The 27653-nt window shown below is 47.3% G+C and overlaps 1 protein-coding gene across 1 annotated transcript in view; it reads right to left on the reverse strand.

The window, feature by feature from the left end:
- The window catches only part of LOC139419720 (zeta-sarcoglycan-like), a 288649-nt gene that overhangs the window by 49200 nt on the left and 211796 nt on the right, over positions 1-27653 (reverse strand). The window lies entirely within an intron of this gene.

Below are 27653 nucleotides of genomic sequence, written 5' to 3' on the forward strand. Positions count from 1 at the left end.
CCTGTCTATGTGTTTTTCACCAGATAGGCTGTTTAGGTTTTCGTTACGTTCGTTACGTTTTGTTTTGTAGTATTGTATTGGAGATTCGTGTTTCGTATTATTAATAAACATGGATCGTAAACCACACGCTGCATTTTGGTCCGACTCTCCTTCGTATGAAGACGAAACTCGTTACAGAATCACCCACCACAAAAGGACCAAGCAGCGTGTCAACAGGCAGGAGCAGCGCGAGAAGATGCGCAATAAGGATTTCTGGACATGGGAGGAAATCCTCGACGGGAGAGGACCCTGGGCTAAACCAGGGGAGTGTAGCCGCCCAAAGGTGCAGCAGGAGAAGAGGCAACAGGAGCAGCCCAAAGAGGAGGTATGGACATGGGAGGACGAATTAGAAGGAAGAGGACCCTGGGCTCAGCCAGGAGAATATCGCCGCCCCAAAGAAGAACTGGAGGCGGCGAAAGCTGAGAGGCGCAGATATGAGGAGGCAGCACGACGTAGCGGATGGAAGCCTGAGAGGCAGCCCCAAAAATTTCTTGGGGGGAGGCTAACAGGGAGTATGGCTATGCCAGGTAGGAGACCTGAGCAGACTCCCTGTGCTTACCGGGGGGCTAGAGAGACCGGACAGGCACCGTGTTATGCAGTGGTGCGCACGGTGTCTCCAGTGCGGGTGCATAGCCCGGTGCGGTATATTCCAGCTCCGCGTGTCTGCCGGGCTAGATTGAGCGTCGAGCCTAATGCCATGAAGCCGGCTCTACGCAGCTGGTCCCCAGTGCGTCTCCTTGGGCCGGCTTACATGGCACCAGCCTTGCGCTCGGTGTCTCCGGTTCGCCTGCATAGCCCAGTGCGGGCTATTCCACCTCGCCGCACTGGCAGGGCGACCGTGAGCATTCAACCAGGTAAGGTTGGGCAGGCTCGGTGCTCAAGAGCTCCAGTGCGCCTGCACGGTCCGGTCTTTCCAGTACCACCTCCACACCCCAGCCCTCCGGTAGCAGCTCCCCGCACCAGGCTTCCTGTGCGTGTCCTCGGCCCAGTACCACCAGTGCCAGCACCACGCATCAGGCCTACAGTGCGCCTCGCCTGTCCAGCGCTGTCGGAGCCCTCCTCCTCTCCAGCGCTGTCGGAGTCTCCCGCCTGTTTAGCGCTGTTAGAGCCTTCCTTCTCTACAGCGCTGCCGGAGTCTCCCGCCTGTTCAGAACTGCCAGTCTGCATAGAGCTGCCAGTTTGCAAGGAGCTGCCAGTCTGCATAGAGCTGCCAGTCTGCAAGGAGCTGCCAGTCTGCAAGGAGCTGCCAGTCTGCAAGGAGCTGCCATTCTGCAAGGAGCTGCCAGTCTGCAAGGAGCTGCCAGTCTGCAAGGAGCTGCCAGTCTGCAAGGAGCTGCCAGTCTGCATGGAGCTGCCAGTCTGCATAGAGCTACCAGTCTGCATGGAGCTGCCAGTCTGCAAGGAGCCGCCAGAGCTGCCTGTCTGCAGGATGCCGCCAAAGCTGCCAGTCTGCAAGGAGCCGCCAGAGCTGCCAGTCTGCAAGGAGCCGCCAGAGCTGCCAGTTAGCATGGAGCAGCCAGGGCCGCCAGTCAGCATGGAGCAGCCAGGGCCGCCAGTCAGCATGGAGCAGCCAGGGCCGCCAGTCAGCATGGAGCAGCCAGGGCCGCCAGTCAGCATGGAGCAGCCAGTCAGCATGGAGCAGCCAGTCAGCATGGAGCAGCCAGAGCAGCCAGTCAGCATGGAGCAGCCAGAGCTGCCAGTCAGCATGGAGCAGCCAGTCAGCATGGAGCAGCCAGAGCTGCCAGTCAGCATGGAGCAGCCAGTCAGCATGGAGCAGCCAGAGCTACCAGTCATCATGGAGCAGCCAGTCAGCATGGAGCAGCCAGAGCTGCCAGTCGACCAGACTCTTCCAGATCTGCCAGTCGTCCAGACTCTTCCAGATCTGCCAGTCGTCCAGACTCTTCCAGATCTGCCAGTCGTCCAGACTCTTCCAGATCTGCCAGTCGTCCAGACTCTTCCAGATCTGCCAGTCGTCCAGACTCTTCCAGATCTGCCAGTCGACCAGACTCTTCCAGATCTGCCAGTCGACCAGACTCTTCCAGATCTGCCAGTCGTCCAGACTCTCTCAGATCTGCCAGTCGTCCAGATTCTCCCAGATCCGCCAGTCGTCCAGATTCTCCCAGATCCGCCAGTCGACCAGATTCTCCCAGATCCGCCAGTCGACCAGATTCTCCCAGATCCGCCAGTCGACCAGATTCTCCCAGATCCGCCAGTCGACCAGATTCTCCCAGATCCGCCAGTCGACCAGATTCTCCCAGATCTGCTAGTCGACCAGGATCTGCTGAAACCGCCAGCCAGCCAGGTTCTGGTAGTTTCTACTACCTGCCTGGGCTTCCTCTCAGTGCTGAGCTTCTTCTCAGTGCTGAGCTTCCTCTCAGTGCTGAGCTACCCATCTGTCCCGAGTTACCTCTGTCCCGAGCTGTCCCTCTGTCCCATGTTATCATTGTGGTGGGTAACCTATTTAGGGACGTTTAGGAGGGGGATTAAAACTGTCATGGAGTGGGGTCCACGTCCAGCGCCAGAGCCGCCACCGCGGACAGATGCCCACCCAGACCCTCCCCTATAGGTTCAGGTTTTGCGGCCGGAGTCCGCACCTTGGGGGGGGGGTACTGTCACGCCCTGACCATAGTTTACTTTGTATTTTCTATGTTTTGATTGGTCAGGGTGTGATCTGAGTGGGTATTCTATGTTTCATGTCTTGTTTGTCTATTTCTATGTTCAGCCTGATATGGTTCTCAGTCAGAGGCAGGTGTTCGTCATTGTCTCTGATTGGGAACCATATATAGGTAGCCTGGGTTTCACTGTGTGTTTGTGGGTGATTGTTCCTGTCTATGTGTTTTTCACCAGATAGGCTGTTTAGGTTTTCGTTACGTTCGTTACGTTTTGTTTTGTAGTATTGTATTGGAGATTCGTGTTTCGTATTATTAATAAACATGGATCGTAAACCACACGCTGCATTTTGGTCCGACTCTCCTTCGTATGAAGACGAAACTCGTTACAGACTGTTTATTTATCTTTTGCTTTTTTATCTATTCCACTTGCTTCAGCAATGTGAACATATGTTTCCCATGCTAATGAAAAGCCAATTGAATTGAGAGATAGAGAGCGTGAAAGATGGTGAGAGACATAGTGTACCACTTGGTACAAACAGGTTCTTACACTGAAGTACTTGACTTAACAGCTTGTGGTTAAATGTTGCCTTTATACTGAACAATATCTATTTGAAAAGCCTTGTTTTTGAATGGCTGGTTGTGAATGGAGACATGGATGGTCATGTAAAACAACCTATCATGCTAGACCTGCAGCCTCTGTAACTCTAACCATATGGCAGTACTGTACAGCCCACAATAAGGAAACCTGACCATGTGCCCCTGTTCCACTGAAGACTTGAGGCAGAAAAGCCTTGGTCTACAACCAGAAACCATTGCTTGTCTTACATAATCAGGTCAAAGGTTTAAAAAAATACATGGCTATTAGCTATCACCTCCTCCAAATCTTTCCAACCTTCAGGGACTGATAGGAGAGGGCGTTATTTGTTTGTTGCCTCTTCATCCCTCCCTCCATCCCAATCCAATCCACTCTTCCTCCTCTCTTTTCATTTGGCCTTAAGTCTTTGTGAGCTGAGGTTAAAGCCTGTATCTTTTGGAGGTTTCCAGCAGGTCTACTGCTAGCTGCTCGGAGCTGTGCTCTTCAGCCATTCCATCTGTCAACTAGCATCCCAAGAGTGCCATGTCAGTCATAACAAGACTTTATTACTGGTGATCAACCTGGGATTACCTTCCATCTGATAAGGTAAAGAAAATGGCCGCTCCCTCTCTGGCCCTTAAACACATCGGACAGTTAAAGCTATCCTGCTGTGCTGGCTGGTTTTTCACTGCTTTTTGTTGTTGTTGTTTGTTTACTTCTCAGGTTGTCTTTTTAATGTGTGTTTCTGGATTCCGAGGCTCGTTTTTCTGTTGTTTAAATGGCACTTTTTTCTGTTCCGTCTTCATTGATTCGTACTAACGAAAATAATTGTTCCAATGAGGATGAAAGGATTTGAAATAGTTTTGCAATAAAGACACTGTGGGCTGTTATCCAGCGGAGATACATTTCTGATAACAATTAGTATTGGAGGCAATTATACTGTCGTCTCTTGAAATTGATCTTGAAAAATCAAACAAAGTTGGGCATCAATCTGTTCAGAAATGAAACGTGGTTTCTGTTTCTTTCTTTCTGCTGGTGTCGTTTAAAAAACCCATCATGTAGGCAATTCAGATCCTCCTCATGTAGACTCCTAGAAGTGGTTTGCAGAGTTGGACAACTTGTTTTTCTACGAGCCCCATCTGATTAAAAGAAAAAACGTGGAATAATGATGACGGTTGGAGATTAATAGTACCCCACTCCTGCAGATAAAGCCAACCTAATTCCAATGGATGCCGATAACGACAGGAGTCCTCATTAAGAAAAGTGTTAATTTATGTGCTCATTTGATTAATCCCCACTTGACCGAATCTTACTATGATGGGTTTCTCAGGGGCCCTTATTCATATGCTGTGCCTGGCTTCTCTCCTGCTCTGCCTGCTGGCGATGGTACGGATATGATACAAGCAGACACAGAAAAGCAAAAGGGATGGGAGGAAAAAAAAGGATGCAGAGAGAGAGAGAGAGAGATAGAGAGAGAGAGACAGAGAGAGAGAGAGAGAGAGAGAGACAGAGAGAGACAGAGAGAGAGAGAGAGAGACAGAGAGAGAGAGAGAGAGCGAGAGACAGAGAGAGAGACAAAGAGAGAGTGAGAGAGAGAGAGACAGAGCAAGAGAGAGCGAGAGAGAGAGAGACAGAGCAAGAGAGAGCGAGAGAGAGAGAGACAGAGCAAGAGACAGAGCGAGATAGAGAGAGAGAGACAGATAGAGAGACAGAGACAGAGCGAGAAACAGAGAGAGAGCGAGCGAGAGAGAGACAGATAGAGAGACAGAGACAGAGCGAGAAACAGAGAGAGAGAGAGCGAGAGAGAGACAGAGCAATAGACAGAGAGAGAGAGAGAGAGAGAGACAGAGACAGAGACAGAGACAGAGAGAGAGAGAGAGAGAGAGAGACAGAGAGAGAGAGCGAGAGACAGAGCGAGAAACAGAGAGAGAGCGAGAGAGAGAGAGACAGAGCAAGAGACAGAGAGAGAGAGAGAGACAGAGAGAGAGAGAGAGAGAGAGAGAGAGAGAGAGAGAGATTGGGGTGACAAACTGAGAAGCAGAAATAAATAGCCGTGGCATCGCTGCAGACTACATCAAAACAACAGTGCGGTATTCAAATTAAACTCTCTCCTGCTGATGTCACTCCGTTGCTCTGTCTCCCTCTCTCTTGCTCCGGGAGAGAAGGGGAATTGCAGGCGTAGGGGGGTGTGTTAAGGAAGAGGATGCTGGTGTGACGGATGTGGGGTGGCGGGCGTTGCACTCGGGGGTCCGGCGACACACTTAGACGCCACGGTTGTGAATAAATCACTAGATGCTTCAAAAAACATGTAAATGCGGCAGTGACCAAGGCATCGAGTCACAGCAGGAAGCATTCACCCCCCCACCCCCAGCCAGGGCGCTGTTCTCTTCCATTCTACTCCGCCTCTCATTGAATTTCCACATTACTGTTTGACTTTGAGAAAGAAAAGTCAAATAGTTTGACTCTGATTACATTTGTGACATGGCTACAGCAGTGCTCAGCATCAACAGCGCCCGGCGTCAACAACCTCAACTCTCAACCGTCCTTCAGATCCCATAGACTTCCACTTACAGTAGATACGCTCCAAAGATCATCAACATCTCCTCCAGTCCCCCAGATACACAGGGGAATTACTCCTATACACACAAGCAGAGCAACAACACCACGCAGGAAAGATAACAGGATTCAACAACCAGGCGTTAAGCCACTGTTAATACTTGATGAACATTCCATGTTTTCATGCCCGTGGTCTAGGTGCGTTTTGTTCTCTGGCTCTGAGGTACATGACTTCAGTTTAAGAAAAACGTTGACTTAAGTGAGGTACATTTAGAATGCTCTCTTACATTTTTAACGTCGTCGGAAAGCCAAAAGCAGCGCTAACTGACTCTGACTGACTCCCTGACAGCTCCGTATGTCCTCACCGTTAAAAAACGTCAAAACGGATTAATTTAAACAGCAGCTGTATGTGGTGTAAGACAGTGATAAGTGGTTGTCTCACCAAGCTACCTTAAGATGAACGTCACTCTGGATAAGTGTCTGCTAAATGACCAAAATAACTGCAAATGTAATATAAGAGATGGAAATGGCTGCTGGACGTCAACGGAAACACTCTAGAGCAGAGTTTACACTCACAACACTTCACGGGGTGGCTTGTTAGGGCACTTTGGAACACTTTGGAGAAGACAAGGACATTGCCACTTAGCCACAACCGGTGATAAGAAGTAGTTATATCCACGTTGACAGCAGCAGCCCACACCGAGGAGATATTGGGTCTGGACTGTCGTCTGAAACTTTTGCTCCTCAGAAGATTAATGACAACAGGGCGTTATAAACGAGCTGCTCGAGATCATTAATTGATGCAGATTTTCCTGTGATTAGAGAAGGATGAAGGATGATCCTCTGTGGTGATATTGAACACGCAGGAAATGTCACTTGTTAAATCAGAGATCGGGTTCCTGGCCGACGACATTGCAGACGCGACATTGCAGACATGACATTACAGACGTGACATTGCAGACATGACATTGCAGACGTGACATTGCAGACGTGACATTGCAGACGTGACATTACAGACGTGACATTGCAGACATGACATTGCAGACGTGACATTACAGACGTGACATTACAGACATGACATTGCAGACATGACATTGCAGACGTGACATTACAGACGTGATATTGCAGACGTGACATTGCAGACGCGACATTACAGACGTGACATTGCAGACGTGACATTACAGACGTGATATTGCAGACGCGACATTACAGACGCGACATTACAGACGTGACATTGCAGACGTGACATTACAGACGTGACATTGCAGACGTGACATTGCAGACGCGACATTGCAGACGCGACATTGCAGACGTGACATTGCAGACGTGACATTGCAGACGCGACATTGCAGACGCGACATTGCAGACGCGACATTGCAGACGCGACATTGCAGACGCGATATTGCAGACGTGACATTGCAGACGCGACATTACAGACGCGACATTACAGACGTGACATTACAGACGTGACATTACAGACGTGACATTGCAGACGTGATATTGCAGACGTGACATTACAGACGTGACATTGCAGACGCGACATTGCAGACGTGACATTGCAGACGTGACATTACAGACGTGACATTACAGACGTGACATTGCAGACGCGACATTGCAGACGTGACATTACAGACGTGACATTACAGACGTGACATTGCAGACGTGACATTACAGACGTGACATTGCAGATGTGACATTGCAGACGTGACATTGCACCAACCAAAGGCAGAGTCCCACGTCAACGACTGTCAGGCATCACATTGCTGTAGGATATAATGTGGTTCGTGAATATGTTCAACATCCAGGCGTCGTGAGAAAGCAGACAGTCAGTCTGGAACGAGGGCAGTTTGGGGGTTTGGGGAGAACCACAAAGAGGGAAGGGGCAATCCCTGTTTGGTGCCATTTTGACCTGTCAAATACAAAGTAGAGGGAATGGGGGAAGAGACAACAAAGTCTGGAGTCATTTTTTCCTGTCAAAATATAAAGTCTGAAGAAAAAAGTTGAAGTTTTGAACTCGTCGAGTTAGTTGGTCACGGGAACTCGTCGAGCTAGTTCGTCACGGCCCCTTTGAACGAGGGCTGAGAAATGCTGAATTAATTTGGACTTTCAAAAGTAAACACTGAAGAAGGTGATGCAACTCTGCGAAACAACGAGGTCATCGCTGGTCTCTTTTTGAAGTGCTGAAATCAGTCAGAGAGCGGAGTCTCCTGGAAGAAGACCTTTCGACTCTTTGAAGGTGCTTTTTGAAAAACTAAAGAGCCGTGGAGTGAAGCAGTCAGAAAACTGCAGCGCGCAGCAACTTTTACCCCAGGTTAGAACTACACATGATTTATGGACAAACATACACAAATTATGTATCTAAATAAGATTACACTCATTAATAAAGAGCGCGGGAGAAAAAAGGGAAAAAGTGTGTTTTCATCCGACACATTAATCAAGAGAATCTTTTCGGTCAGGGAGACGAAGGAGGCAAAGAAGAGACGATGCTAAAAGGTGGATTTAATCACACACTCTTCATGGCTGTCTGTAAACACGGAGGCCTGCGGTGTCGTCTGTACACACACATCAATAACCGGCATGACATTGATGGGAGCAAAGCTAAATGAGTACTTCCTTCATAAAAATGGACAGATTCTATTCTAACACGTCCCAACATACCTTTAGCAAATATGTTCTCATTGAGAATGATCTCGCGTCACAAAGCACATGCACTGCTAGTTCATCCTCTTTTATATGCCACCTGTGAAGAACAGTTGCAAACGGTCGGTAGTAGCCACAGGGAAAGACGGCCCTGTGCCCCGTACAGGCACAGCAGACATGATCAAATGTATAATTCATATTCTTGTCACTGAAGCTGTCTCTTACCCAGAATGACTCAAGGGCAAGTTAGACTTTGAGGACATACCAAATTGCTTAATAGCAAGTAAGAGCAAATACCAAAAGAACAAGGAAGTAGAGCTTTCAACACCTGTTCCTATTGGACGCTAAGAATGGGTGACAGAGCGGGGATCCAATCAGAGTGCCTCATCTCTTTACCCCAAAGTCCTGTGTGGTAATCACAGAACATCTCCCACTCCCACCCTTGCCTTAATCCATTCCACATGATACAGCAGCTGGACAAAAAAAATGAGTGGAACGATTCCTCCGAGATAAAAGAGAAAATAATTACTGAGCAGGAGAAGATAACGGGACATAAATGAAGCCCGAAGTTTAGAAGCTCATTACAAAGTCATAGGGGAGTTTGCCAGCTTATGGTTTGAAGTCCATTTCTTCTAGGAAAGGGACAAGGAGAGGAATGGGTATAAAAGCAGTGTTTTGGATAGAGTGTTCAGCTGGACGGTGAAAGTCACTTCTAGAATTGGCAGCGTGGCGGGTGAGAGTGATCCCTGTGACGTTGTTGTCACACACTCACAGTCACATACGCCCTTATGCGCTGTCTTTCCCAAAAATGCATTTTGGCCCCCGTCGCCAGTTTTGGTCGCCTGTCTCCTGCCACGGTCGTAATGAAATCTTCCCGCAAAGTGAGAAAGCCATTTATTACCCAGAATGCACTTATACAAATGAAAAGTCAATGACACACCCCAACAACAAAAAAAGACAACAGACGTTCCCGTTTGCCCTCGCTGTCCTCCGAGCAGCTGGGCACCACGTCCAGAAAATACTCTCATGATGTTATTCTCTCTCCGAGGGGGGAAGGAGGACACAGGACTAGGAGATTGCTGCTGTAGACTGATCCAAGGACAGTTTTCAGTTTTTCTTCACTTCTGATTGTTAAGGATTTAGAGAGGCTTAGCTGATCCTAGATCTGTGGTTAAAGGCAATTTCTACATGGAGAGGAGGACAAATAGCATTTTGGTGTCAGAAAGGGGGGCCAAAAGCCTACTTTCAGTGGGCCAAGTTCACTTTTCATTTTTACGAGCCCTGATCCGGATATGGGCCGTGACAGGTCCTCACTCAAATTAACGAGGTGACAGGAATAGAGAGGAAGGAGGGAGGGAGGGAGGAAAAGAAGGAGGATAAAACAGAGTGCAGTGCTCAAGGCTCAGTGATGGCCCTGTCTGTTCCTCTGTGCCACGGGGTAAATTCATGGCCTTTAGCAACTGGCTGAGGGAGGGGAATAAGGTGTGTGTGTGTGTGTGTGTGTGTGTGTGTGTGTGTGTGTGTGGAGTTCCAATGCCCTAATAGCACCAAGTGAACTGTGTGTGTGTGTCTCCTCCAAGGACCTTATGATCAGAGCACGTCAGCCGTGATTTCAAAGTGTGTCTCATAATTGACTGTAATATAATTTATCTGAGCTTATGGACAGAGGAACTTTGAAATACAGAGAGAGAGAGACAGACAGACAGACAGAGAGAGAGAGAGAGAGAGAGAGAGAGAGAGAGAGAGAGAGAGAGAGAGAGAGAGAAAATTAAAGAGAGAGGGAGAGAGAGAGAGACAGACCGACCGACAGAGACAGAGAGATACAGAGAGAGTAAATTACACAGAGAGAGAGAGAGAGAGAGACAGACAGACAGACAGACAGACAGACAGAAAATTAGAGAGAGACAGACAGACAGACAGACAGAAAGAAAATTAGAGAGAGAGAGAGAGAGAGAGAGAGAGAGACATACAGAGATAGAGTAAATTAGAGAGAGAGAGAGAGAGAGAGAGAGGGAGAGAGAGAGAGAGAGAGGAAACTGTGGATGGGACGATCAGGATGTGGAGTAAAACTCCAAAGTACCACACTGTTCTCCTATTGGAAGATGAATGTTATCACTAGCCAGTTCACAGACGGAGAACAGTAAGAGATAGAGAGGAGAAGAGAGAGCGATAGAGAGAGGGAAAGAGGGAGGGGGAGGAGTCAGAGGGAATGGAGGAAGAGACAAATATTAGAGAGAGAGAGAGACTAACACACTAAGGTTGCCTGAGTACCACACTAAGAGACAGGGTCACACTGGTCTCACCAGGTACCCTTATCTCCTTGGACCAGAGACCACTAAGCTGATAAGTACAATGATAGCCATCTAAGAAGGTTGAGTCTCTCTCTCTCTCCTGTGGGTCCACTAGTCTGCCAGTGTTACTGCTATGTATGAGTCCCGTCCAGATACCAGTTTCCCAATCAATCATGGCCATATCCAAGGGGGCAGCAGTCCAGTAAAACGTGTGCACAGTCTCCCTCCGAAAGCCCCTTTCCCCCTGACTAGAAAGTGTGTGAGTGTTGTCAACATGCTGACTCAGAGCTCCTTCAGAAACCCTTGGAATCCTTCTGGAATCTATGACAGGAGGAGAGGAGGGAATTCTGTTCCGGACTTCCGGAACAATGCAGAACTCCCCCAGAATGATGTGTTGGAGCCAGCAAGTCAGTCAGTCAGTGAGGCACCATGCGTTGTGGCCCAGGGGGCGGGGATAGTTAACGGAAGCCCCATCATGTGCTTGGTCGGGTTCTCCCCAGCCCGGGGGTTTCTGAGACCCTGCTGTCTTGGGGTTCCACTTCTTGGAACACAACTACCCAAGATGGGCTACTTTTGTTCAAGAGTCCAGGTAATCTGTGTGTGTGTTAGTGTGTGTGTGTGCTTGTTCGTGTGTGTGTGTGTGGGGGCGGGTGTGTTTGCATGTGTGTGTGTGAACGAGGGTGTGTGTGGGGCGGGTGTGTGTGTGGCCAGCTGGTGGCGGCGGAGGCTGACTCACCCACAGTGAGCTGTCCTGTTAGCTGACCAAGGTTGTTTCTTGCGTTCACCGTCACATTCCTGTCTGACTGCAGGATCAGAGGATTGTCCTAGAGAGAGAGAGAGAGAGAGAGAGAGAGAGAGAGAGAGAGAGAGAGAGAGAGAGAGAGAGAGAGAGAGAGAGAGAGAGAGAGAGAGAGAGAGAGAGAGAGAGAGAGAGAGAGAGAGAGAGAGAGAGAGAGAGAGAGAGAGAGAGAGAGAGAGAGAGAGAGAGAGCAAATCGCTAGAGCAAATGGCTACAGCAACAATGGATAATCTTCACAATAAATGTACCGGCACTGTTCAGGGTCAAGGACGAGTCAGTCACTCATGCTACTGCTTAATAAACCCCTAACAGGCACTTTACATGCCAAACCATACAGAATACCTCTCTTCCCCTTCCACCCCCTTCTCTCTCTGTAGGGTAGCAGGGAGTCTAGTGTGTTGGGCCAGTAACCGCAAGGTTCAAATATCCAAGCCAGAAAGGTGATGAAAATATATTGATGTGCCCTTGAGCAAGGCACTTAACCCTAAAATGCTCCAGGGGCATGTACTACTTACTATGTCTGACCCTGTAAAACAACATATATCACTGTTATCTGTCTGGTGTATCTGACAATAACAGCGTCTGTCTGTCTGTCTGTCCGTCCGTCCGTCCGTCTGTCTGTGTGATGTTTCTAAAACAACCACCATACCTGATGGCAGAGTGTACAACCTCACTGAGTTCCATTGAAGTCCATTGTGTTTGAAGAGACACATATCTAACAGTGCTCTGAACTGATGTTGCCCTGCAACGGTCCTCTATAAATAAGTCCATCCCTTTCCATTCCATCTGAGTACAACATGCGGTGATTGTGACTCACTCATTCCTAGAACATTTAGGCTTTGAGCAGAGAGCGAATAATGCACAGCGGAACGCTGAGAACACTTAGTCGAAAGCTCTGTTGAAATGAGGATTGAAATGGAATATGTTTTTCATGACCTTCAACGATGAGTACGAATACATCTTCAGACTTAAAATGGAGAATTAGTGACTAAGATTGGATTGCCGTAAATGTTGATATAATTTCCTCAGGATGACTCCATTGAGTGATTCATTAACATGAATCAGTCCCATGGCCATTGCCGGAAGCCATTTTAAAGAATCCCTATACAAAGGTACAACACAAAGGAAAACCCCAGCAGTCACTAAATAAACCCACGTGTTTACACCAGGGAGTCATCTAAACTCTATTGAATGGTCCTGATATGATCACTAATTCAATTGCTACAGCACACAGTCTGTCAATACACTCCACCCTTTCGTTCAAATGCAAATGTCTCAGCCACTCCGTGAAGTGACAGGTTTATATTAAGCCAACTAAATTGGGTAGTGCTACCCGGGATCCTTGAGACATCCATGCCCTAAACCCTAGCCTTAACCCCTACCCTTACCCTTACCCCAACCCTTAACCATAACCCTTACCTAATCTTAACCTTTACTTTAATCCTGACCTTAACCCTTACCCTTACCCTTACCCCAAACCTTAACCATAACCCTTACCTAATCTTTACCTTTACTTTAACCCTGACCTTAACCCCTACCCTTACCCCAAACCTTAACCATAACCCTTACCTAATCTTAACCTTTACTTTAACCCTGACCTTAACCCTTACCTAATCTTAACCTTTACTTTAACCCTTATCTTAACCATTTCAAATGTCAACGTCAATGGGGTAACGTCAGAGTTGGGACGTCCCAAGAATCCCTGATAGCATAGACCATTCTAAAAGTTTCAAAGTCAGTGGTGAGGATCCTCTGAAAAGTCACAGGCTTATATTAAGCCAGCTAAATATTGCCCTAAAAGTTGAGAGGTGCAGCGGTTGAGGACCCGGGGTTGTGGCCTGAGACTGGCTTAGTGAGCTTGACTGCAGGTCAGAGTTCATTTGAGTCTCTGTGCAATCAGTTTGATTGGTGAAGAGCACACACACCGTTAGAAACACACACACACACACACACACACGCGCGCACACGCACACGCACACGCACACACACACACACACACACACACACACACACACACACACACACACACACACACACGGGCTCAGTTGAAGGGATTTAGATGTCTGAAGTGCTGGCTCTTTAGAAGTGTGCCAGGTGCCGATACCTCTCTCCCAGAGCGCTCTCTTTTGTTCCTGTTAGTTCCTCCCTCCTCCACCCTCCCTATACACCCCACATACAGTACGTACATGAAATCTGGCCCTTTGTGATGAAGTCGCCTCCCAAGGTCAAGAGGAAACGTAGGAAGAGCTTTTGTAGAAGTGCTATCTATTGGACTTTTCCCTGGACCATGTGACCTGACCAGGTAAAACTACTGACCCCTCGTTACAAGCTATAAATGTAATCAGGTAAAACTCCTGGTCCTAGCTATGAAAAACACTGAAACAAGAGACTTTGAAACTGGCACGTTGCAAAACATGACGTCATCATTTGAATCTTGAAAACAAAAGAGGGGGGTTGTGGTAAGAGTCAAACAGGGTTTATTTAGAGCAGCTTGGCACCCGTAGTCATAGTCTCAAACACACACCGCAGGGTGGAGTTCACTAGCGCCGTCCTGCCGGTGTCCTGCGCCGTCCTGCCGGTGTCCTGCGCCGTCCTGCCGGTGTCCTGCGCCGTCCTGCCGCTTCACCATAACTTAGGAGAATTCATTCAAATAACTGTCTGTGCTTTGAGCCTCCGTCGTCACGGTCAGAGGAACAACTCTCACCTCGTCACTACTTAACTGATTCCAAGTCAAGGTCCAAATGCAAAGTGTCCGGACAGTGTTTTTTATACCAGCATGTGTGTAGAGGTGTGGGCCACAACACACTGTCAGGTCGATTTCTACCCAGAGACGAGGAAAGGTCATTGATTGGCCAAAGACCCCTAATCCAAGACTTGACCTGTTCAAGGCTGACTACATTGCAGATGCACGCCAGATCTAACAACGTCTGGATGGGTGTTTAACATATCAGATGAACATCATATGATAAAGCAACCTGATGCTCGACTGTCGAGGAGGTGGCACGCAACCATTGGCTGATGCAGTGCAACATCTGCAATGTAGTAGGCCTGGAACACCAAGGTGACCAGTAGTCATCTTTACATACTTCTTCTTCACTGAGCCAAAATTGGTTCCATATAGAACCCTTGGATTCCATATAGGGTTCTTTAAGGAACCAATTCCGTTTCTATACTGAGCAAAAATAACAAAGATTTTACTGAGTTACAGTTCATATAAGCAAATCAGTCAATTGAAATAAATGCATTAGGCCTTAATCTATGGATTTCACATGACTGGGCAGGGGTGCAGCGAGGGCATAGGCCCACCCCCTGGGGAGCCAGGCTCAGCCAATCAGAATGAATTTTTCACCACAAAAGGGCTTTATTACAGACAGAAATATTCCTCAGGAAAAAAATACAAATAAAAGACTACCCACGATGCCCAGACTAAGATGAATTCATTAAATGCATTCTGAGAAGCAGGTCTCTCTCTCTATAATGAAAAACGTAGGGGAATGAATAAACTGCAGGTGACCCAATTTTTCTGTTGATTTCCCCAAATTAATATGCAGCTGTTCGGGCGTGAATTCAAATGAGAATATCCTGTTAAATTGGGAGAGAGTTGCTGATCCGATTGAGAGAGAGAGCGAGAGAGAGAGGGAGAGAGAGATAGATTTTTTTCCCCATTCTGCCACCTGCGATTCATTATCCCCACTTTCATTGTTTTCTCCTGTTTATGACGGCAGGCCCAAACTTTAATAAATCACACCTGCTTGGCTCTAATTTTAGAATGCCGTGGACCGGCTCGGCGGTAGCATTCACCAAATCATTTCGCCTCACCTAATTGGTGAATACCCCGCTTTTGGAATGAATTATTTGCAATGGTGCGTATGATGGGATTTAGTATTGTTCTCCACGCAGTTTCAATTGATAGGACTTTGCTCAGCGTGAAAACACTGGGCCCTGAATTCTTCCATGGACTCATCGCCCCAAGGCTCAGCCACTGTAGCCTACGTTCAATTGTGTGTGATTTGAAGTCACTGTGGAAAAGAGCATATCCTATATAATTACAATTTAATTCTCTGTGGATTTGAGGGAAGCCTCAGAGCCCAAATGCTGATTAACAAACATATATTAATTTTTAGCTGGTAAACAGACATCCATGTAACCTTATAATCCCTCTTTCAAAGAAATAGCCCTTCCAATTATTCAATCTCTTCCGCCTTCAATCCTGTCCTTTAAAGGCTTTCTGATTTCGGTTGCATCTTATTAAATTCAAAGTGTTTTGTATTTCGGGCAATTACCCAGAAGCCTCTCTAGTCTAAGCCTGGGTTGGCCCTTCAAGTCCATTCATGGCCACATTCAAGTTTCACTGTACTAAGAATAATTAGACAGTCAATAGATTCCCTTCACTTTGGTCGTTTGTATAGGCGGACGCACGTCAGAAAGCTGAATTTAATTAGTTGGGTAATAAGCGGAAGAGTGCAGGGTTGGATCGGTAGGGTCTTATCGGTCTTTCAGCTTTGCTGCTGTGAATAGCAATGCAGCTGGTGGAGGATAAATACGACATCCCTCCACAGGACTCTCTGAAGACCCCAGTGTCTGAATTTAACCCTCTGAAGTGTGTACATTTAGTAGGCGAATTAATGAAAAGAAAGAAAACGGGCAACGCTTTCGGTGGCCCTCATAACGCTTTCTAGAGGGGTTAACAAGCAATGGTGTTCACCAATGTGGTGTTGCTTAGGCATTCTGGACATCATTTTCAATTCTCCGCTCCCCTTTCAAAACACGCGTGACATTATTCCATTGGCAGGTGCAGCAATAGTGTTTCCCGCTTCGATTACGTCCGCTTTCCGAAACGAGCGCCAGGTGGGTTTTAGTGAGTCTCAGGACAAAATTGACAAAACCAAAATGATTCAGCGTGTGAAAGAATGGATCCCTCAGGGGCGTACCACAACAACAGTAATGTACGTGCTTCTACATCTGCATCGCTTGCTGTTTGGGGTTTTAGGCTGGGTTTCTGTACAGCACTTTGTGACATCGGCTGACGTAAAAAGGGCTTTATAAATACATTTGATTTGATTGATAGATATAGAGGATGGATGAGCCGGATTGGCATCGGTGTCCTGCCTTATGTCCACCAGATGATATGAGTTTTGTTTTGCAGGATGTAACGCCGGTATTTTCCGTACTTGACGTTCGCTCTGTGTGTGTACCTCTGTTTGTACCTCCTCACCGTAAAGCAACGCGCAAGTTGATAGTTTTGAACGCATGCGGTTCACAGAACGTAGCGTTGCCGACTGCTCCACTGACAATTAATGACTTCCCCCGGAACGCAAAGAGTTTGATGCATCTGGTGGACATGAGGCATAACAGTGTGCCTCCGGGCACCATTTGTCTTTTCCCCAGCAGAGTATCTTATCGGGGGGATGGATCTGCCTTACCCCCCCTCCGGGCCTGCCAAGCAGCAAATAAATCTGGCCCTGGAGAAGAAGATGCAACGCTGAGGTTCAACCTGGAGAACATTTGTTTAGGGAGCAGAAGTAGTGAGTATAGTCATCACCATTCTCTGCAGCTCTACCTGACTACTTCACAGCTTGACTGTTTTACTCTGCCTGACCAGGACCCGGGTTGCAGGAGGGAAAATACAGCGACTCTTGTTCCTACCACTGACTAGCTGTGCTTCTGGGATTCTCACTCTGTATGTGCGCGTCCATGTGTTCGTGCCTGCGGGTGTCCGACAACGTGTGCCTTTCACCAAGCAAACAGAACACACAGAGAACTCCAGAACTCAGACCTGTAGCCAAGCTCCTCATCAGCCGGTCTTCAGCCACAACACTTCAAGAGCTTCTAATAGCTACATACGGTATGAGACAACTTACAGTATAAGACGATATGAGTTATGAGACTGCTTTGTACTTGACAAAAGCCAACTAAATATTTCAACTTTTACTGTAACTAAGAGCCTCTAACATCAATCCTACCGGTACACGATGGACATCCAACACCCTGACATATAGCAGCAGTATATTTACACCTGATCCATGTCTATTAATGGATCACACAAACTACTTCAACTAAATAATGTTCTGTTGTCACATAAACTCTGGATAAGTCCAGTGAAATGTGTTGTTTTACAGGGTCGGCCATAGTAGTACGGAGATTAGGGTTAAGTGCCTTGCTCAAGGGAACATTGATACATTTTTCACCTTGTCAGCTCGGGTATTCAAACCAGCAACCTTTTGGTTACTGGCCCAATGCTCTACCTGCTAGGCTACAGCACTCCATGAGCTGTCCCCAACCTTTTGGTTACTGGCCCAATGCTCTACCTGCTAGGCTACAGCACTCCACGAGCTGTCCCCAACCTTTTGGTTACTGGCCCAATGCTCTACCTGCTAGGCTACAGCGCTCCACAAGCTGTCCCCAACCTTTTGGTTACTGGCCCAATGCTCTACCTGCTAGGCTACAGCGCTCCACAAGCTGTCCCCAACCTTTTGGTTACTGGCCCAATGCTCTACCTGCTAGGCTACAGCACTCCACAAGCTGTCCCCAACCTTTTGGTTACTGGCCCAATGCTCTACCTGCTAGGCTACAGTACTCCATGAGCTGTCCCCAACCTTTTGGTTACTGGCCCAATGCTCTACCTGCTAGGCTACAGCACTCCACAAGCTGTCCCCAACCTTTTACCACATCACATTTTAGAGACGTCCTTCAACAATGCTAAACCCTTATCATCACTGGAGGAAAGACAGACAGCCAATCCAAACCTGTTTGTATGAATGTGGAGACAAACGGGAGACAGAACATCCTCATGCAATGTATCACACACACACAGAAAGACACTCAGAGACATAGACACACACACACAGACCCCCCCCCCACACACACAAGACACACACACACTCTCATGCAGTGCACACACAGTGAGACCTCTGCTCTCTTCTGTAGTCCACCTTGTTTGCACCCTGCGTATCCCAACATCCTTTGAGACGAGACCATGTGACACAGAGCGCCCACCTCTGATACTCCTTCTATCACCTCCATTATCCCCTTCACTCCTGCTGCTACTCAATCACCATGCTGTCACACACACACATTTTAAATACTTTACTTGAATCCACCAATCAAATTTACCAAGAAAAAAAACAATTTCAAAGGTTCCTGTATCCATGGCACTCAAGGGTACAGAAAGCACCTCCTTCTCCAAACAGCTAGGCTGCTCACGACAACTGAAACAGAGCAGTACCTAGACACACGCACACACGCACACACACGCACGCACACACACACACACACACACACACAGAGAGAAAATAGAGACATGCAAGAACACAAACGCAGCACACGCTGCATGCGTACACAGTTGCTGTCAACATATGCACAAAGACATGCAAACATAAAACATGGACATGAACAAACACAGGTATGCGCACACACACACACACACACACACACATACAATTGTACTCACACAGACATACAGTGTGTATATAGGTGTGTGTGAGTCTGTCTGGGGCCTTCAGAGGCATGTCTCTCCACTAATAGATTATTGATCAGAGGGCCAGTCCATCTCTCAGACCTCCAGGCAGGGCCAGACAGCCTGTACTGTGTAAATAAACCCCCAGCCCACCCCCCATCGGTCCTTCTAAGCGAAGGGCTTTGGTGTGATTTCAGTTTCCTCAGCCCTGTCTTTGCTCTGTCTGTCTGTCTGTCTGTGTTCCCTATTACACCATATTAACACGCTTATAACATAGTAATAAGACATTAATAACACATCCTACCCGCTTCTGTCACTCACCCTGACCCCCTTGGATTTAAAAGGACTTAGAGGGGCCGGGGTCAGCCGGTCCAATCTGTCCAGGGGAGAATAGAACTTAAATGAGGTCACGGCAGAGTTGTGTGTGTGTGTGTGTGTGTCACGGCAGAGTGGACTGCGCTGAGGGTTAACGACACAGGGTACCAGTGACGTCTGTGCTTTACAACTGTCACCGACTGGGTTTGAACTCGGGTCTCCTACGTGCCTACAAGACTGCGTTGGACTGCTAAGCTTCAGACTAGGCAGGTCTCAGGTAATGTCACTCATCACACCAACATTGGTCACTGAACACAAGAGTATGGTAATGACACCAAAATGCCATAAATATAATTTTAGGTTCAAGGTTCAAAATGAAGCTTGTGGATAGTGATTTATGTAATAAACACCCAATCTGAGCTGGGCAATTATACAGTGCATTCAGAAAGTATTCAGACCCCTCTTGACTTTTTCCACATTTTGTTACGTTACAGCCTTATTCTAAAATGGATGAAATACCTTTTTTCCCTCATCAATCTACACTCAACACCCCATAATGACAAAGCAAAAACAGGGTTTTTAGACATTTAAATGTGGAACAAGTCAAGGGGTCTGAATACTTTCCAAATGCACCGTATGTTCGACTAGTTTGGATTCATTCCATTATTGGCCGCTTAAAAGGCAAGGCAAACAAAATAAGGGTTTAGTCTTGGGATCCTTCTTAACAAGTCACATCAGAGATGTAGCTCTGTCTCCATCATACAAATATAATCAATGATCATTGACTATTTATATAGTCTCCGTGGCCTAACAGGATCTCTGCTCTCATTAAAAAAGCATGGCTTAACTACAGGGTCAACCAAGGCAACCAAGACGTTTCCAGTTCATCCCTCTCTCTTCCTATCTCTGGGACTGAACTACAGGGTCAACCAAGGCATCCAAGACGTTTCCAGTTCATCCCTCTCTCTTCCTATCTCTGGGACTTAACTACAGGGTCAACCAAGGCATCCAAGACGTTTCCAGTTCATCCCTCTCTCTTCCTATCTCTGGGACTTAACTACAGGGTCAACCAAGGCAACCAAGACGTTTCCAGTTCATCCCTCTCTCTTCCTATCTCTGGGACTTGGTCAACGTATCCTGTATCAAACATGTCTGACTAAAATGCACAGAACTAGTCTGTCGGTCACAGCTATAGATTACTTAACCGTTCACACTGATTAAACAGCCACTCTATCCCTCTGGAGCCCGACTTGTCATTCCACTGGCCCGCGATCAACCGGGTGGTGTTTTCTCTTTGCATGCTGCTGATTACACAAGTGTTATTTGGCCCGTCCCCCACCATTTTGTTACTTCTTTTCATTTTGTCTCTGGTTCCATTGAATTATGTATCGTCAATTCCCTAAACGAAGCTGGAGCTAGTTCAAACTGAATTCTCGCATCCGCTGAGTTTGTAAAGGAGATGAGGGAGTGTCGTGTTTCTTGTCACACTCTCCAGACTCCAGAGTGAGGCTTTCATTTGCATCTTTTTGCCTGTCCATTGATCTTTGGGGTGCTACATTTTTTTGGCACATTTACTTGCTCGAGACATCTCCGCCAATTCCCATTGCTGACGTTTAATGGCAGAGATGTTTCATATAACGGGAAACAGGAAAGTCGTCTAATGTGCTCTCTCTCACTCTCTCTTGCCCTTTCCCTCTCTCCATGTCCTTTTCCCTTTCCTGTGTGAATGCGGAGCTGTACTGTGTGGTGTGAGGAGAACATCATAATTGATGCAGTGCAATGTTGATGCAATAATGATGCAGTGGAATCTGTTGATCACATTTTTATATGATTCAACATGAAAGATCATGAGTTGGTAATCAAATGAATTTCGGTACACGCGTTATAGGCATTTCTGGATACACTGTGTACTACTTTAGTGGGGTCGGTTCCGAAGTCGCAGGGCCTGCAAACACTAAACTGATGTGAATTCTACTTCACTAAGACTGCTACAGCTCCTAACCATGTAGACAGAAAGATAAAGAGAGAGAGAGAGAGAGAGAGCCTTGAATCACTGAACACTGAACCCAACTCTAAAAGTAGCACATCTCCCTCTACCTCACTGTATCCTCCCTCTATCCCCCCTCTATCCTCCCTCTAACCTTCCTGTATCCTCCCTCCATCCTCCCTCTAACCTTCCTGTATCCTCCCTCCATCCTCCCTTTATCCTCCCTCCATCCTCTCTGTATCCTCTCTGTATCATCCCTGTATCCTCTCTGTATCCTCCCTCTAACCTTCATGTATCCTCTCTGTATCATCCCTGTATCCTCTCTGTATCCTCCCTCTAACCTTCATGTATCCTCCCTCTATCCCCCCTATATCCTCCCTGTATCCTCCCTCTACCTCCCTCTACCCTCCCTGTATCCTCTCTGTATCCTCCCTCTAACCTTCCTGTATCCTCCCTCTAACCTTCCTGTATCCCCCCTCTATCCTCCCTCTACCTCCCTCTATCCTCCCGCTATCCCCCCTCTATCCCCCCTCTATCTTCCCTCTATCCTCCCTCTAACCTTCCTGTATCCTCCCTCCATCCTCCCTCTAACCTTCCTGTATCCTCCCTCCATCCTCCCTCTATCCGCCCTCTCCCTCCCTTTTACCTCCCTGTATCCTCCCTCTACCTCCCGCTATCCTCCCTGTATCCTCTCTGTATCCTCCCTCTAACCTTCCTGTATCCTCCCTCTATCCTCCCTTTATCCTCCCTCTATCCTCCCTCTGATCCTTTATCTGCACCTCCCAGGGCATTTGAACTGATTCCAGAGGCCGACCCAAAACAACGCCGTCGGAGGAGAGGGTGCCGGAACGGTCTTCTAGTGAGGCTTCGGACGCCAATGTCCACTCCCTAGTTAACAAAGTCGATGAAATTAGGGCAAGAGTTGCTTTCCATAGAGATATCCTGGATGGTAACATGGCTAGCTGTGGACATGCTGTCGGAGTCCATACAGCCGACGGGATTTTCAGTGCATCGTGCCGACAGGAACAAATATTTCTCTGGTAAGAAGAAGGGCGGGGGTGTATGTTTCATGATTAACAACTCATGGTGTAATTGTAACAACATACAATAACTCAAGTCTTTTTGGTAACCTGTCCTAGAATTCCTCAATCAAATGCCGATCGTATTGTCTCCCAAGAGAACTATCCTCGGTTATCGTCACAGACGTGTTTATCCCCCCCGCAAGCGGACACCAAAATGGCCATCAAGGCCATCACTTTACTGGACATTATGCAAACTGGAAACCATATATTGTAGCTGTGGATTTTAATCTGCTAATCTGAGAACAAGGCTACCTAAATTCTATCAGATTATCGATTGCAGAGTAACACACTCGATCACTGCTACTCTAACTTCCGCAGTGCATACAAGGCCCTACCCCGCCCTCCTTTTGGCAAATCTGACCGCGACTCCATCTTGTTGTTCCTCTCCTATAGGCAAAATCTAAAACAGGAAGCGCCGGTGCTTAGGTCTATCCAATGCTGGTCTGACCAATTCGGATTCCATGCTTCAAGATTGCTTCGATCACGTGGATTGGGATATGTTCCGGGTATCCTCAGACAATAACATTAATGTATACACTGACTTAGTGAGCGAGTTTATAAGGAAGTGTATAGGAGATGTTGTACCCACTGTGACTATTAAAACCTTCCCTAACCAGAAACCGTGGATTGATGGCAGCATTCGCGCAAAACTGAAAGCACGTTCTACAGCATTTAATCGTGGCAAGACGACTAGAAATATGACCGAATACAAACAGTGTATTTATTCCCACCGTAAGGCAATCAAACAAGCAAAGTGTTAGTATAGAGACAAAGTGGAGTCACAAATCAACGGCTCAAACACGAGACGTAAGTGGCAGGGTCTACAGACAATAACGGATTACAAACAGAAAACCAGCCCCATTGAGGTCATCAACGTCTTGCTCCCAGACAAATTAAACAACTTCTTTGCCCGCTTTGAGGACAACACAGTGCCACCAAAAACAATGGGCTGTCCTTCTCCGTGGCCGACATGAGTAAAACATTTAAACGTGTTAACCCATGCAAGGCTGCCGGCCCAGACGGCATCCCTGCCCACGTCCACAGAGCATGCACAGAACGGCTGGCTGGTGTGTTTACGGACATATTCTCTCAATCCCTTTTACAGTCTGCTGTCCCCACATACTTCAAGATGGCCACCATTGTTCCTGTTCCCAAGAAAGCTAAGGTAACTGAACAAAATGACTATCGCCCCGAAATGCTGTTCATTGACTACAGCTCAGCATTCAACATCATAGTACGCTCCAAACTCATCATTAAGCTTGAGACCCTGGGTGTCGACCCCGCCCTGTGCAACTAGGTCCTGGACTTGTGGTGAAGGTAAGAAACAACATCTCCACTCCGCTGATCCTCAACACTGGGGCCCCACAAGGGTGCAATCTCAGCCCTCTCCTGTACTTCCTGTTCTCCCATGACTGCATGGCCATGCATGCCTCCAACTCAATCAACAAGTTTGCAAACGACACTACAGTGGTAGACTTGATTACCAACAATGACGAAACAGCCTACAGGGAGGAAGTGAGGGCCTTCGGAGTGTGGTGTCAGGAAAACAGCCTCTCGCTCAACGTCAACAAAATAAAAGAGATGATTGTGGACAGGAAACAGCAAAGGGAGCACCCCCCATCCACATTGTCAGGACAGCAGTGGAGAAGGTGGAAAGTTCCTTGGTGTACATATCACCGACAAACCAAAATGGTCCACGCACACAGACAGTGTGGTGAAGAAGGCGCAACAGCGCCTATTCAACCTCAGGAGGCTGAAAAAGTGTGTCTTGTCACCAAAAACCCTCACTGACTATTACAGGTGCACAATTGAGAGTATCCTGTCGGGCTGTATCACCGCCTGGTACGGCAACTGCACCGCCCACAACCACAGGGCTCTCCAGAGGGTGGTGCAGTCTGCACAACGCATCATCAGGGGCAAACTACCTGCCCTCCAGGACACCTACAACACCCTATATCACAGGAAGGCCAAAAAGATCATCAAGGATAATAACCATCAGAGCCACTACCTGTTCACCCAGCTATCATCCAGAAGGTACGGTCAGTACAAGTGCATCAAAGCTGGGACAGAGAGATTGAAAAACTGCTTCTATCTCAAGGCCATCAGATTGTTAAACAGCCATCACTAGCACAAGAGAGGCGGCTGCCTACCTTCAGACTTGATATCATTGGCCACTTTAATAAATGGAACACTAGTCACTTTAATAATGCCGCTTTAAGAATGTTTATGTATCTCACATTACTCATCTCATATGTATATACTGTACCCTTCACTATCTATTGCATCTTGGCCGCTCTGTCACTGCTCATCCATATATTTTATATTTATATATTCCCATCCCATTCCTTTACTAGATTGTGTGTATTAGGTTTAGTTGTGGAATTGTTAGATATTACCTGTTAGATACTGCTGCACTGTCAGATCTAGAAGCATAAGCATTTTCCTACACTCACAATAACATCTGCTAACCATGTGTATGTGACCAATAAAATGTGATTTAATTTGATTTTACCTCCCTCTAACCTCCCTCTATCCTCCCTGTATCTTCCTTCTTACTCCCTCTACGTCCCTCTATCCTCCCACTACATCCCTCTATCCTCCCTGTATCTTCCTTCTTCCTCCCACTACGTCCCTCTATCCTCCCACTACGTCCCTCTATCCTCCCACTACCTCCCTCTACGTCCCTCTATCCTCCCTCTACCTCCCTCTATGTCCCTCTATCCTCCCACTACCTCCCTCTACGTCCCTCTATCCTCCCACTACCTCCCTCTACGTCCCTGTATCCTCCCACTACCTCCCTCTACGTCCCTCTATCCTCCCACTACCTCCCTTTATCCTCCCTCTACCTCCCTCTATCCTCCCTCTATCCTCTCACTACGTCCCTCTATCCTCCCACTACCTCCCTCTATCCTCCCTCTACGTCCCTCTATGTCCCTCTATCCTCCCACTACCTCCCTCTATCCTCCCTGTATCTTCCTTCTTACTCCCACTACGTCCCTCTATCCTCCCACTACCTCCCTCTACGTCCCTCTATCCTCCCACTACCTCCCTCTATCCTCCCACTACCTCCCTCTACGTCCCTGTATCCTCCCTCTATCCTCCCTGTAACTTCCTTCTTACTCCCACTACGTCCCTCTACGTCCCTCTATCCTCTCTCTACGTCCCTGTATCCTCCCTCTACGTCCCTGTATCCTCCCTCTACGTCCCTGTATCCTCCCTCTACGTCCCTGTATCCTCCCTCTACCTCCCTGTATCCTCCATCTACCTTCCTGTATCCTCCCTCTACCTTCCTGTATCCTCCCTCTAGCCCCCTCTTCTACCTCCCTCTACGTCCCTGTATCCTCCCTCTACCTCCCTCTATGTCCCTGTATCCTCCCTCTACCTTCCTGTATCCTCCCTCTACCTCCCTCTACCTTCCTGTATCCTCCCTCTACGTCCCTGTATCCTCCCTCTACCTCCCTCTATCCTCCCTCTACCTCCCTCTACCTTCCTGTATCCTCCGTCTACGTCCCTGTATCCTCCGTCTACGTCCCTGTATCCTCCCTCTACCCCCCTCTTCTTTCCTCAATCAGTGGGGTCACCTTTAGTATTTGCCTTGGTAGCGCGGTGCAGCCGGAGACCATCCCACTGCCTCTGTAAAAACAGGAAGCGTGCCATGCCATTTTCCCCAGGCCGTGTGACATACATGGAAATGTCATTAGGTACTGATGGGGACCAAGATAAAACCAGTCCAGACACCAGTGTAATGTCAATTTGCTGCCATTAATTAATTAAATGTCTCTTAATTTCAGTGAGTTGAACAACCGTAACCTGTGATGCTCAGTGAATACTAAAGTCTGGTAGTGTGTGTGTGTGTGTGTAAGTGAAGGTGCACCAAAGCCTCTGTAGAGTGTCAGATCGATTAAAGACATGAAAAAGGCTTTGTTTATTCGACTAATGAACTGCCTGGTGTAGTTGTGGCGTGGCCCTCGTAACCATGCCGACAGCTGCCATGACTTCTGGCTTAGTCATGCCGTGATTTGATTGGCTGCACTTCGTTGGCCACGGTTGACTAAGTAAGTCTGCTACCAGCAGATTTCTATGGAAGTGGAACAGTGTGAATACAACAGTATTGCAAGTTGTGCCAGCCATTCTGAATTCACTAAAAATACGAAGTCTGAGTCAGTGGAAACTCATAAAGGATTGCTAAAATGGGCCAACACATTTTTACAGTACATCCCACTCTCGGATACCATCGTTGACATGATGATTAGTCATATCTACAGCTGTCAAAAGAACTAGCTTACCAGCCCATCTATTTGCTCTTAATAAAGTCTAATTCCTCACAGATCCTAGTATAATAATGTGCTCCTAGGACCAAGATAAGGTACGAGACGGAAATCAACTCAAATCAACTCAACTCAAATCTGCCATCCAAATCAGAATCCAAAGAAATGGATTCTGCATTAACTTTTCAATGATCTATACAAAAGAGGCATTTCTACCTTCTCTACATCTATATATTTGGCAGGGGCTGAAAGGGCTCGCGGCATTTTGGGAAGAAGAAGATCTGGGCACGGGATTTGATCTCTGGTGATGATGTGAATTAATATTCCCTTTCATTCCCTTCTCCTGAAGGCCATGTCGCCTTCTTCGACGTTCCATCACTCTGGAAAGCTTGTTAAATGTTAAACAGGGGCCTATTTCTACATGGGTCGCGATCTGGTGCCACATACCCCTTGTCCTGGTCTGAATAAAACATTTAGAGTCTCACGCTTCTCCCGGGAATTTTTTTTTTCTCAGATTCATTTGTTTCACTTATATGGGTCACTTCTGAAGTTGGAAGATGCCTTTTTTCCTGGTATCTTTTTAATATTGTGGAGTCGCGGGGTGTAGTGGGTAATACGGACGACGCCCAAAGGTTGTGTGTGCTCGCACATAACCATCTCGAGTTTCTTGACCACCCAGCGTCGATTGCTTCACTGAATCATTTGTATGAAGTCTTTGAAGTGTGAAGTCTTGAACTATAGGGTAGAATAGTATTGAACTATTCCCTCTTTACAGTATGTTGTATACCGCAGAGGGCTGAATCAATGTCAGCCATGTGGCCAAAGAAAGAAGCCACTCTAAAATCAAAACACTGACAACGAATTACTCTTAAAAATGAAAAAGTGCCCGAAAGTGTTTGGACCCCAAGCAATGAATATAGACAAACTGACAAATGGCTAAGGAGAAGGTTTTTCCACAAAGCTTTAGTCAGGGTCGTGTTCACCAGGGCACGCAACATTTTACAATGGAAACTTACCATTTGTGTTTTGTTCCA

This window comes from Oncorhynchus clarkii, chromosome 10 (assembly GCF_045791955.1).
Source record: "Oncorhynchus clarkii lewisi isolate Uvic-CL-2024 chromosome 10, UVic_Ocla_1.0, whole genome shotgun sequence".
NCBI classification, from domain to species: Eukaryota; Metazoa; Chordata; class Actinopteri; order Salmoniformes; family Salmonidae; genus Oncorhynchus; species Oncorhynchus clarkii.